The sequence below is a fragment of the Cherax quadricarinatus genome, chromosome 34 (assembly GCF_038502225.1).
Source record: "Cherax quadricarinatus isolate ZL_2023a chromosome 34, ASM3850222v1, whole genome shotgun sequence".
In the NCBI taxonomy this organism is placed as follows: Eukaryota; Metazoa; Arthropoda; class Malacostraca; order Decapoda; family Parastacidae; genus Cherax; species Cherax quadricarinatus.
In genome coordinates, this window is record NC_091325.1 from 10,693,284 (window position 1) to 10,705,548 (window position 12,265).

General features: G+C 42.2%; 1 long non-coding RNA gene across 4 annotated transcripts in view; it reads right to left on the bottom strand.

Moving 5' to 3' along the window:
• The window catches only part of LOC128693775 (uncharacterized), a 182,155-nt gene extending 170,952 nt beyond the window's left edge, over positions 1 to 11,203 (bottom strand). For all 4 annotated transcript variants that reach the window (XR_011392773.1, XR_008407769.2, XR_011392772.1 and 1 more), the window contains exons 1-2: positions 11,068 to 11,203; positions 2,009 to 2,130 (exon numbers count right to left, since the gene is read on the bottom strand). This is a non-coding gene — a long non-coding RNA (uncharacterized lncRNA). The remainder of the gene's footprint in view (positions 1 to 2,008; positions 2,131 to 11,067) is intronic.
• Between the last annotated feature and the right edge of the window lie 1,062 nt (positions 11,204 to 12,265).

The window sequence follows — 12,265 nt, forward strand, 5'->3', positions numbered from 1 at the left end:
AGGTTGGTGACAGGGTACATCCCCTGTGTGTGTGGGGGGGGGGGAAATGTGCGCTGTATCGTGCTAACTTCAGCAATATGAACACCTTTGATTTTGTAGCTTAGGATATTTAAAGGTTAGGGTGTGGATTGTGTTGTTGGGAAGGAATAGCGTCATTATTAATGGACTGGAGATGTACTAGTAGAGATTTTTGGTCCATGTATCCATATGCGTCTACCTATATATGTAAATGTATTTTGTGCATAATTTTAAATGAACAATGTTCCATTGTCACAATAGTGAGGCATTCTTAACTATTTTCAAGTAGTGGTATGCTTACGTACTACTTTTATATATAGTGTCAGATGGTGCATGGGTTGTTTTGTGCTTTTATATTGTGTTACTGATGTATAATGAACTTAACATGGAAAACATGTTTAAATGAACGAAGTTTTGATATTGTGTATAGCCAGGTGAAAGTGGACAGTTTTCACTTGTGGGGGGAAGCAGTGGAAGCAATTATGAGCTTGTACCATTATATTTTATAAAAACTTTTGTGCTTGTGTAGCAATATACTTAAAAGCAGAGTGTAGGCTGTGTTAGGTTAGTTTTAGTGCCATTATATATGATGTAGTTATTCAGTAGATTGTGTAGTGATAATGTTAATTTCCTGCTCATCATCAGTATTACTGTTACATATTAATACATATACCTATGTATATTTGTACATGAAGTTTTAAATAAAATATATAAAAAACTAATGCAATGTAGAGAGGTGATTAAAAATTATGGTTTTGACTTAAAAATGTGAAAATTATGTTGTTTGCTTCATAAAATATTTCTACAATACTGTTGCAGAAGAACAGCGTCACCATGAAGCAAGCGAGGCACGGCAATTAAAATTTAAAATAACTGCAATGGATAGGGTACATCACATTAGTTCAACCAAGAATATAGATGAACTATATTTGAAGAAATGTGCACTACGTGACGGAGAAATTATTCTGAAGTTGACTAGATATGCAGAATGTAACTAAAGATCGGCTAACTGGTGTGGGATTTATGTTACAAAGAACTTGCCTCACTCATAATCTACAAAATCGAATAAACACATGCTATATCCTGGTTTTAAAGTATATGCAAACAACTTTTTGGATTAACATCCTTAATATTTATGTTCCAGCTAGCCATTTTCGACCTGATACTTTACCTGATTGCAATAATAGTGAACCTACCATTATTCTTGGAGACTATCATGCCAGACATAAGAATATTGGAGAGTCAGTAACAAACGTTAAAGAAATTGTATTAGTTACATTCGTAAATGAACATGAGAATAATAGAATAGTGGGCACTACTGGGTTCAGTCATTTACATATTAAAACAGTTCCAATAATTTAGTGTCATAATGAATGGTTCTGTGACAGGTGATGATCTTGTATCTGATTTATTCCCAAGATACACCCGTCAAGCCTGAATATAGTTCCAACAAACTAGGAGCTAAATACAAAAGGAGAAAAAAACTTATTCCCAATCCAGATCATAGAAATCACTTTATTATATTACTTTAATTATCAAGGGCACAAGAGTTATGAGAATTTACTAACAGTAAGAGGAGATAAAAGGGACACTCAACTCTCTATACCTCAAGGTAGAAAAAAAATAAGAATCCCTGTTCGATCTTACTCTGGAGAGGAAGGGGTCATTAATTAAATCTGCACCAATTCTCAACATATATTTAAGTTTCTCCATAGCACTTAAAGGATGAAACAATTTTTCGTACCCCAAGACTGAATTCTCGCTACAGCAATTTGTCAGAATACGAAAATTTATCCTGATTGGAGCCTTTTGTTACTTGAGCTTTTGGTCATATTATTGAGGCCTCCCGCTGGCTTTCCAGTCTGCCTTGTCAAAAGCTATAGATTACATCTTAATACATGATATTACATATGCCACATATAAATAGAATCAGAGGTAAACCACAGTAGTGTCCTAGGATATTAGAAGAGATTCATTGGAAATTGCTTACCTTGCACATCAGCTGACTCTCTGGTAGGGATCCCTGTAGGGCAGAAGCATCTGCAACGTCACTACTGCTGGCAGAGGTGGCTATCTGCTGGGATCATCCTTCCCTCACGTTCTCTTCATGACCTTGGAGAATACAATATTAAAACAAACTCGAACAGGATAGTGCAATAAAATTTAATTTTAAGAATAAACAGCTAATTCCGAGGATGGATACACCACAGGTTTTGAAACGAAAGAATCAAGCACGTGAATGAACGATACAAAGAAAATTGCTGGGGCGAAGAAAAAAAAAAATCATAAAAAATCGAAGCACATTGAAGGAAATTTTAGAAATTCCTTGATCCAGCCGAGTTCTTTATGAGGAAATATATAAATATCGCGAAACCATACTAATATTGGCCTTAGAGTTTGATTGAACGTAAGTGATTGTACGAGTTTTTTCCTCAACATTGTACGAGAACTTCAACGTGTTTGCTACACAAGCAAACTCAATTAAGACCCGACAAAATATTTAATTGAGAACATTCTTTAAGATTTATCGGTCTTTTTACAACAACGAAACTCAATGCTTTTAATTAAAAACTAGTTTAAATATTCATATTAAAATGAATGCTTAATATTAGTCACCATTCCTATATTTTATTTATAGATCAGATAGCTGGAGAATTTTGTAAGGCAGACTTAGGGTGCACTTCTACAGCTTCGGGATTTATAACTAAGCGACGGAATTTTAGTGATATGAACAGTTTCCAGTGTTCACATCGCTACGCCCACACTGTTCCAGCGCCCTCGTCTACATTTAATGTTCCCCTCACCACGCTACACACACTGTTCCCATTACCTTGCCCATAATCCAGTGTTCCCATCATATCATCTGAATAACCTCTGCAGAGAATTATGCCTTACCAATTCTAGACTGGATTTCAGGAATCAGAAGTCATTCATGACACTTTATTCAAAATATATTAGGCCCATATATGAGTATTCAGCACGAGCTTGGAACCTTTCCTGAATAAAGTATATAAGAAAATGGAGGAAGAGGTTTGAAACGAGACTATTATCAAAGCAAAGAGAAATGAACTATGAAAAGGGTCCAAAGGAACTTAACTGACAAGAAAGAATAGAAGAACCAGGGAAATGGAAGACTTAACGACATGCGAAATACTTATTCGATTTGATAGTTAGATGTGGACAGACTTTTCGAGACCCTAGAAAGGGGTACATGATGGAACATCTGGAAGTTAAAGACATACGTAGCTGAGTCACAGGGATGTCAAGAAGTATTTTACTTTAGAGTATTAAGTTGAATAACTTCGAAGGCGAAGTAGCGGAAGCAGGCTCAACACAGTCATAAAGAACAGGTATAACAAAGTCCATGAAGGAGTAAATCCTGTAAGCATCAAGTTAAAAGGTAGATGTGACCATACCTCTGCAGCCATAAATAGGAGAGTATGAATAGATGAAAGCACGGATGCGCGCGCGCGAGCGCACACACACAAAACAACAACAGTCCTGTAAACACTACTAGGTAATTTCATAGTGTAAACATAAAAGGGATAAATCCTTGGTTTAATTATAAGAGCTGTCTTCGGTAGGTCGTGTAACCCTATGGCATAGTCATGCTGGTTTCCAGACTCAGATGGACATAAATCTTTTTTTACCCATTTGGAAACAGCAATAACTTGAGCGATTAAATTTTACCAGGCGATGCGAAACCACGAATATAAGATTGTTTGTAAAGCCGCATGAAGGTAATTTTTCTTTTATTTAAAGTATACAGTATACACGCATATCACACATTGACGTAATCACAATACATGAAACCATTTATAAGAAAACATCCTTATAACTAACGGATGACAACCTACCCCTGAACATACATAATAAAATTGCTACTAGCCAAACCTGACATTTGTATTCAAATCTTGTATGAAAACTGTATATACAAAAGTTTTTATATATAAACTAATGCTTTGGCCTCTTACTTTACATTGTAATATTAGCATTTTATGTACCTAAACATTTCGTAGCTATTCATCCCCTAATTTTGTATGCTTTATTTAGAGCACAGGTATACAATATACATGTAATCATACATGATTGACTGAAATCACTAAACATGAAGCTATATATAAGAAATACACCATCCTTATAACTAAACGATTTACTACCCACACCTGAACATACGTAACAAAAAATGCTACAAAACTTGCATGTATAAACTCTGTATATGTAACTGTAAACCATACATGAAAAACTTGCATCAAGAACATAGCACTTAACAAAAACAGTACCAGGGTTGTGACCTAAATTAATATACACTTTAAATGAAACAAAACAAAACATATATAAATTTTTACATAAAACAAAGTGACATTAAACAATAAGTTGATATATGCCTCCTCTCACCACACACAAGGTACACAGTATGAACAGTTTGAAAAATAACCCCGTAATCCGTATATGTGTATATAACCCTATCTCATTAACCTCCAATCAGAGATGAGCCCTTAATAGGGCAACGTTCAATGCTGTCTCCTATAACAAAACATTCTATTACACCCCCCCCTCTTCTCCCTCATTTAGGCAACCACCACTGTCTCTCGGCAGCATACAGTTCCCTGTCACTTAGTCTCCCAGCTGTACATGAGCATATAAGCCTGTCACATCGCAACAGTATCTCAATCACAACAAACCACACCCAAGCATTCTTACTGCATACATGCGTACAATACCTCTAAACAATAATATATACCTCAACCCTCTGACATAGGTGTGATGGTAAGTGACCAAGCATAGCAAGGCGTTATATACACAGAGGGTAATACAGTCATCCCATGGGACACGCATGCAAAAATATAAACCTAAATTCCCCGCTATCAAACTGGATCACACACTTAATCCAGCTAGCATCACACGTACCTCCTAACACCTACTAACCACACTGAACCTTCCCTCGTTTGCATCTAAGCCATACACCCACACTCTCACTCACTCACTCTCACTCACTCACACTCACTCACACTCACTCACACTCACTCACACTCACTCACACTCACTCACACTCACACTCACTCACACTCACTCACACTCACTCACTCACACTCACTCACACTCACACTCACACACTCACACACTCACACACTCACACACTCACACACTCACACACTCCCGACGGCGAGCCCATTGAAACCCCGGATGACAATCTCAATCCTTGCCCCAGCCATGACAACCCCCCCCCCACTACAAAGCGAGTAAGATCCCAATAGTTAAACTACGATAACCTACGGGGAAGGCTCCCTTCCACCGCGATCCATATATTTCCCTGTTCCTGCAAACAGTCCTATAAAAAGTAGCTGCCAGTACCCGTTTCCTCGCCACCCAATCCCCATTTCCACGTATACCCCACGACACGTACACGAAATCTACCATTAAATATGCCAATGCGCGTTGTGTACTCTCTGGCACCCCTCCCACATCCAAAACGAGCGCTCTCAACACCGCTATGCCCCCCCCTCCCACTAGCCTCACAATCCTACTCATCCAATCCCTAACATTCCCCAAACATTCACAAAAATACACCGCATGATATGCCGTATCCTCGCCACCACACCCCACACCCACTCTCCTCTACTATTCGCCTCGCCCGCCTCGCCTGCAGGACCGCTCCTGATGGCAAAATGCCATGCAGGAAACGGAACATAACCTCCCGCACCCGAGGTCTGAGCTTCAACTTACGAAAACGACACCAAATATCTCCCCATCCATACATGGGGTATATTCCCTCCACCGGCACCACCACCCGGCTCCCAATTACTCTCGCCAAAACCCCTATGCGAATCTTGCCAGGCTCCCGTAGGACCATGAGGGTACACAGCACCTCCTCACATTCCCTCAACTCTGCACCCACATACCACCTCTGCACTCCCTCATACAGAAGCTTTAACCCCCCCACCCGACCCGTACATATTCCCTTCGTAAATAAACACACTTTACCCAACGCCGTAGATCCAATAACCCTAACCCCCCCTGACGTACCGGCAGTATTATCACCTCCCTCCTCAGCCAATCACACCCAGAACCCCATATAAACCTAAACACCTGCTTTAAAATTCTCGTAATTCCTTGCCCCGTTAAGGGGTAAACTGCCGCCACATGCCAAACTTACTGTATAGTAACGTGTTTACCACGATGGCCCTCTGCAACAATGTCAAATGATACGGGCGCAAACTCCCCAATCTATGCTGCACCCGTTCCACAATATGCTCTGAGTTCACCTCTCTCGACCGCACTTGATTCTCCATAAACACTATTCCACATATCTTTAAGCTATCCACCACCCTCCACTCCACACCAGCATCCCAATCCCCCTGCCAGTTCCAATTTCCCAACTTTAAGAAGCAAGATTTCTCCACATTAACCCTCATCCCCGAAGCCTCCCCAAACGTACGAATGACCTCTCCCACCTCTCTCAAACTATTTCCCTCCTGCACAAGTACCGTCGTGTCGTCGACGTATCCTACAATCCCCGGCCCACCCCCCCACCTCCCCTGTCCCCACCCCCCCACAAATACATGTCTCAATGAGTCTGTAAAAAGGGTCTTGATCACAGGCAAACAGGATTTGAGATAGTGGACATCCATGCCTGAGACCCCGCCCCATACACACTGCTTCCCCTATGCGACCATTAATTTGCACACGCACCCGCGCCCCTCGATACAATGTCTCCACCCATTCCACAACTTCTTCCCCCAAATCCCTGCTTTAGAAGGATCTGCCGCAATGCCTCCCGTTCCACACGGTCATAAGCTCCCTGCCAATCCAAAGCAAGTAAGCCCCCCCTTTCCCCCCAACCCTCTACAAACCCCTTAAGACGTCCATGACCCTAGACCATAGATCTGCCAGGCAACCCATATTGCCCTCCAGATACGACACGCCCCACGACACATTTTAGGCGATTTCCCAGTATTTTCGCAAACAATTTGTAATCCACACAAAGTAAAGATATCGCCCGATAATCCTTGAGAGTATTCTGGACCTCTCCCTTTGGGACCAGAACAACCACTGCTGTGGCTTGCAACTCCCCCAACACCCCCTTCTCCTTCATGATATTCAACTCCACCAGGAATCCACACATTAACTTCCAATTCTGCAGGTAAAATTCACAGGGTAATCCATCAATCCCCGGAGCCTTTCCCATAGGCATACTCACTAATGCCCGCCAAACGTCGCCCTCATCTATCTTCCCACCCAACCCAGCGCTACTCGATCACTACGACCCAATGAACATGGCACTAGCTCACAGACGCTATGCAATGCTGCACCTCCCACTGCACTACGTCCCAAATACTGCTCATACCATGCATCTGCATAACCACTCATTCCCTCAGTCGTCCTCAACACTTGCCCCTCACGATAATCCCCCACTTCAGAGTGGACGATTAACCTACCAACCTCTGTGGCCGTCCGACATTGCTGCTGACCTCGTAAAACACACGCCGACGGTCGATCGCCCCATAACACCTCCTCAACCCCCCCCCTGCACACGCACCGCATTAAACTGTTCATTTTGCAGCTCACGAATCCTTCCCTTCAACGTTTCTATCTCCTCTACAGGATATACTCCGCCGTGTCCACCTCCCCCATAGCAATCCCTCAACCTACCCTCTAGGTACTGAAGGAGCCCATATGATTGTTGCATCATGCGTTTCCCCTCCCTCACATAAAACTTACGTATTCGTGCCTTAGCCACCCCATCCCACCACCCCAGTAAATCCTCTATGCCCCGCCGTTCCTCACTGAGCTCTGCCCACAACGTCTCAAATCCTCCCTGCCTCTCCTCATCACCTAGGATCCTCGTGTTTAGTTTCCAATAACTCTTCCACCTCCTGGCCAGCCCATCCCACCCCAGGTCTACCACGACCGCCCTGTGATCTGAATATTCCACCTCCACCGTACGCAAGGACTCCACTCTAACCCGCTTTGTGATGTACACCCGATCTAGCCTCGCCGCATATCCTTGTCTAACAAAAGTGTGCTCCACCTCCCAAGCCCCACCCCCAAATACGTCACATAGACACATCTCTCAGAAGATCACCTAGGATAGTTGAAAAATGCCCTGCCCCCACGTGGCTCGACGTCTGCCCTGCAAATAACACAATTCCAATCCCCTCCCACAATAGCAACAGGTGGTAAAGAACGGAAAAAATAAACGAGCTCATCCCTCACAAAATCCGCTTTCAGACGTGCATCACTCTGCGGGTGCGTACACACACACTAACGCCACTCGCTCGCCCATCCACCATCCATCCACTCTGATAATACGCCCCTCGCCTTCCCCCTTCACTTCTACTAACCACAAATGGGCTCGCCTCCCGGAATAGGACTCCCACCCCTCCCTTCAAGCGTCCCGTCTGCATCACAAAAGCCCTATAACCATTCACCTCCAATACACGCCCCACCTTGATATTGTGCTCTTGCACAAATACAACATCCACTCTATGCCGGCACAAGAAACTTGCAAACCACGCACGCTTCACATCCTGACACAAACCATTAATGTTAACTGTCATACACCTTAGGCCAGCGGTGGTTTCTTCCCCCTTTGCTTTGACACCTTCCTCACAACGCCACCATGTCCTTTCGGACCTCCTTTATGCATGTCCCTACTGGCAGCCCTAACCCCTCCCCGGTCCAGCTCCGGGTCCAAAGTCCCCGAGGGACCACCACCATCCTCCTCCTCCTCCACCACCACCACCTTGCCGGTCCTCTGTGCTGGAGTCAGGACATCATCTGAATCAGATGTCACAGCCTCACGCTTGCGCGCGACTTCACCTGTTTCCATCCTCACCTCCTGTGATACCTCACGGTGAACCTCAACCTCCACCACATGTCTGACCTCACCCTCTGGGCACAGTGCCCCGTGAGACACCACCAAGTCGATGGGCTCAGTTTGCTGTCCACACAGGTCTGCAGCATTCCTCACATCAGCCCTCATCACCAACTCGCCCTCCCCATCGGACTGGGGAAACAGCGAGGTAAGCACATTCTCTAGGACCTCGTCAATGGCTTCCTCCGCCGAACCATGCCGTTCCCCACCATCAGGCAAAATGGGTCCCACAGGGCCCCAGCCACAGGGGCCGTCAGGTCCGCACCCGCCACTGCCTCTGCCTCCTCCACCTCCTCACTCCACAGACGACCAGGCCCACGTCCTTCCTGTATCTCTAGAGCACGTCCAACTTGCCCAGGTTTCCCTGCGGCAGTACATTCAACACCATGGAGTCGAGTCTGTTTTTCACAATATGCAGCAATGTGATCATAACCACCACAACGCCTGCATGTCCTGCGTTGCCCAGCATAGGACACCATGAGCTGAGTCCTGAAGGCCTCCAATATAACATATGACGGTATGGGGTGCCGTATCGTCATTTTTAGTGAAAACGTGCCCTCTGGGTATCCCACATATGCACCTTCCACCTAAAATGTACATTTGTTCAGCTTCCAGGAAGGAGCGAGCGGGTTGCTTAGTGTTTTTTTTAATTTAATGCAAATAAATCATGTGCGAAGGCTAACTGATCAATTACATTTATTTCATACCAATCTGTTGTTGAAGTGCATAGTGTTGAGAATATAGAAACCCGATTTGTTAACCTCGGTAGTATTCAGAGTGCTAACTGGCCACTTAGACGATCTGAACAAAGTATTATTTCACACACCGGGATGGATCATCAGCTTTCCCGATTTAAAGTAATCAGTCATCAGCTATCTATATATATAAAATAACCAATCAGCTGTATATTTTTTAAGTAACCTATAAGCTGTAGATATTTTATGTAACCCATCATGAGATGTACATGTTACAAGTAACAAAACAGGTTTTTATATTTTAAGTAGCCAATTCAAGTATGGAAATGCTTTGTCAGCAGCAGACTTCATCTTAATGAAATCACGTAATCTTCTAGTAAAGCTTTCATCCCTGTTCTGTGAGTTCTCCTCATACTTCAAAACATGTGTCACATCACAATATTTACTATATTCTCATCTGAATTTTAAAATAATCTTTTATTTTTATGTGAATGGTTGGCTTTAGCTTCGAAAAGTTTTTATTTTCCTTTCTGGCAACGATAGATGGTGGTGGGAGGGAGGAGAGGGTGGGGGTGGGGGGGGTTGTACACTCTGAAGCTGTGACGAGTTTTCAATTCATGGATCGAACTTGATAGCTTATTCCTCAGGCGCTGCATGAACCCTACAGGTTTACCTTTTCCCCTTAAGCATCAAAGTAATAATTATAATACTAATATAAATGGTTAGCAATATAATCACACTAATAATAATTAATGAAGGGAATCAAGGAAACCGGTTAGCCGGACTCGAGTCCTGGAGGTGGTAGTACAGTGCCTGCACTTGAAAGGAGGGATAGGGATAGTGTAGTTTGGAAAGGGCACGTGAGCTATGGTGTTGGTACGCCTCGGTGGGAGACGATCGGTTAAAAGAAAAGTGGAAGTGAAACAGAATTCGTCCTCCGTAAACATGCGTGTCGTAAGAGGCGACTAAAGCGCCGGGAGCAAGGGGCTAGTAACTAAGTTTAGAAAGAGAATTTTCGTTTTTTCTTTTTTGGGTCAACCTGCCTTGGTGCGATTCGGCTGTTTTGATAAAAAAAATAATAAATAAGTTGTAAAATAAAATATATTAATCATTAGTAAATAATAAATAATAAGTAAATACTAATATATAATAATACCAAAATATATAATAATTATTAGCAGAATAATTACACATGATACTTAGCAAAATAATTATATATGATAATCACCAAAATATAACAGTAATTATAACAGTAATGGCAGAAATGAATGTTTCGAAGATGATCACCTCTAATTTATTGTTTGGAAAGACAATAATTCACCGTATTTTTTATTAATGGCAATTTAACAAACATATCCACCAGCTGGCTGCATATTAAACACTACGAAACCAGGTAACAGATACTACTCGAATTCTTATAGATTAAGAGTAATTTAGTGAAGCATCTGGAAAAATGCCTTTCTCAAAAGTACTCACCTTCAGTGTCGGGAGTAGCTATTTTAGCCATAAATAGCGAGTTAACAGCTGTGGTGTGTACCTTCCCTCCTCTACAGAAGTTGTTGTGCTTAAGGTTAAAACGGCTCAAGGGTTACATGAACCCCTTGGTTTCATGAAACAGGTGATGACACCTGTTTCATCTACTTCTTATTAACGAAACTGAGTATATTAGTAGTGAGCTGTTATTTTTCTCTATATAGTAAACAGCTGAAACAAACCGAACTGTGTCTCTTTGCTAGATTAGGTCACCCAAAATGGGTTTCGTTCAGCAGTCCATGAACTTTTCAAGCCTTGACTAGGAACATTCTGTCATGAAATTAGGATATCCTCAAGAATTTCAATGTGGGTTCAATAGCTGCCGCGTTTAGTCTGCTAACCGGTAATCCATCCACCAAAAAGTGTACTTCTTGGTGTAAATACACTGAAAGTTTACTTTAATCTTTGGTTTATATATAAAAAGTTTTCCGAAATAATACTACTATCTAATTTACCAGAGATTGATGCGAATAACCTCTGTCAGGTAACTATTCAAAAACAGATAGAACCTGCGGAGCTTCAAACATTCGTTCCAACAAAGCTAAGATGCAATCTCTTGGAAATTACTTACTCTAATTCTGGCTTATCGCGCACACACAGGTAACGATATATATTAATATACCATCATAAAGCTAGACAAACACATACATACACATACACATACACTCATCGAGTTTAACTTCATTGTTGTAATAACCACACAAACATCAGTCTGGGCATAACAGATGCTACGAAACTAAGCTGCGGTTGTCTCAAGATAAGCTTGGCATAGTTAAGCTTCATTTTATTACATTAATTTAAGAGAGGCAGACATAGTAACTAAGCCATTTTAGTGTTAAAGTAAAACAAACTGCAAAACAACATTAACTTAAACTGTATCAATCAGATAAAATAACCATTGGGGTTCTTTAATCTTCTTTTCCAGGATGTGACACACAACAGGAGACTAACACCTGGTAAGACACATATGCAACAGTTAGGTATCTTTATTTCGAAACGTTTCGCCTACACAGTAGGCTTCTTCAGTCGAGTACAGAAAAGTTGATAGAAGCAGAAGATACTTGAAGACGATGTAATCAGTCCATCACCCTTAAAGTTTTGAGGTGGTCAGTCCCTCAGTCTGGAGAAGAGCATTGTTCCA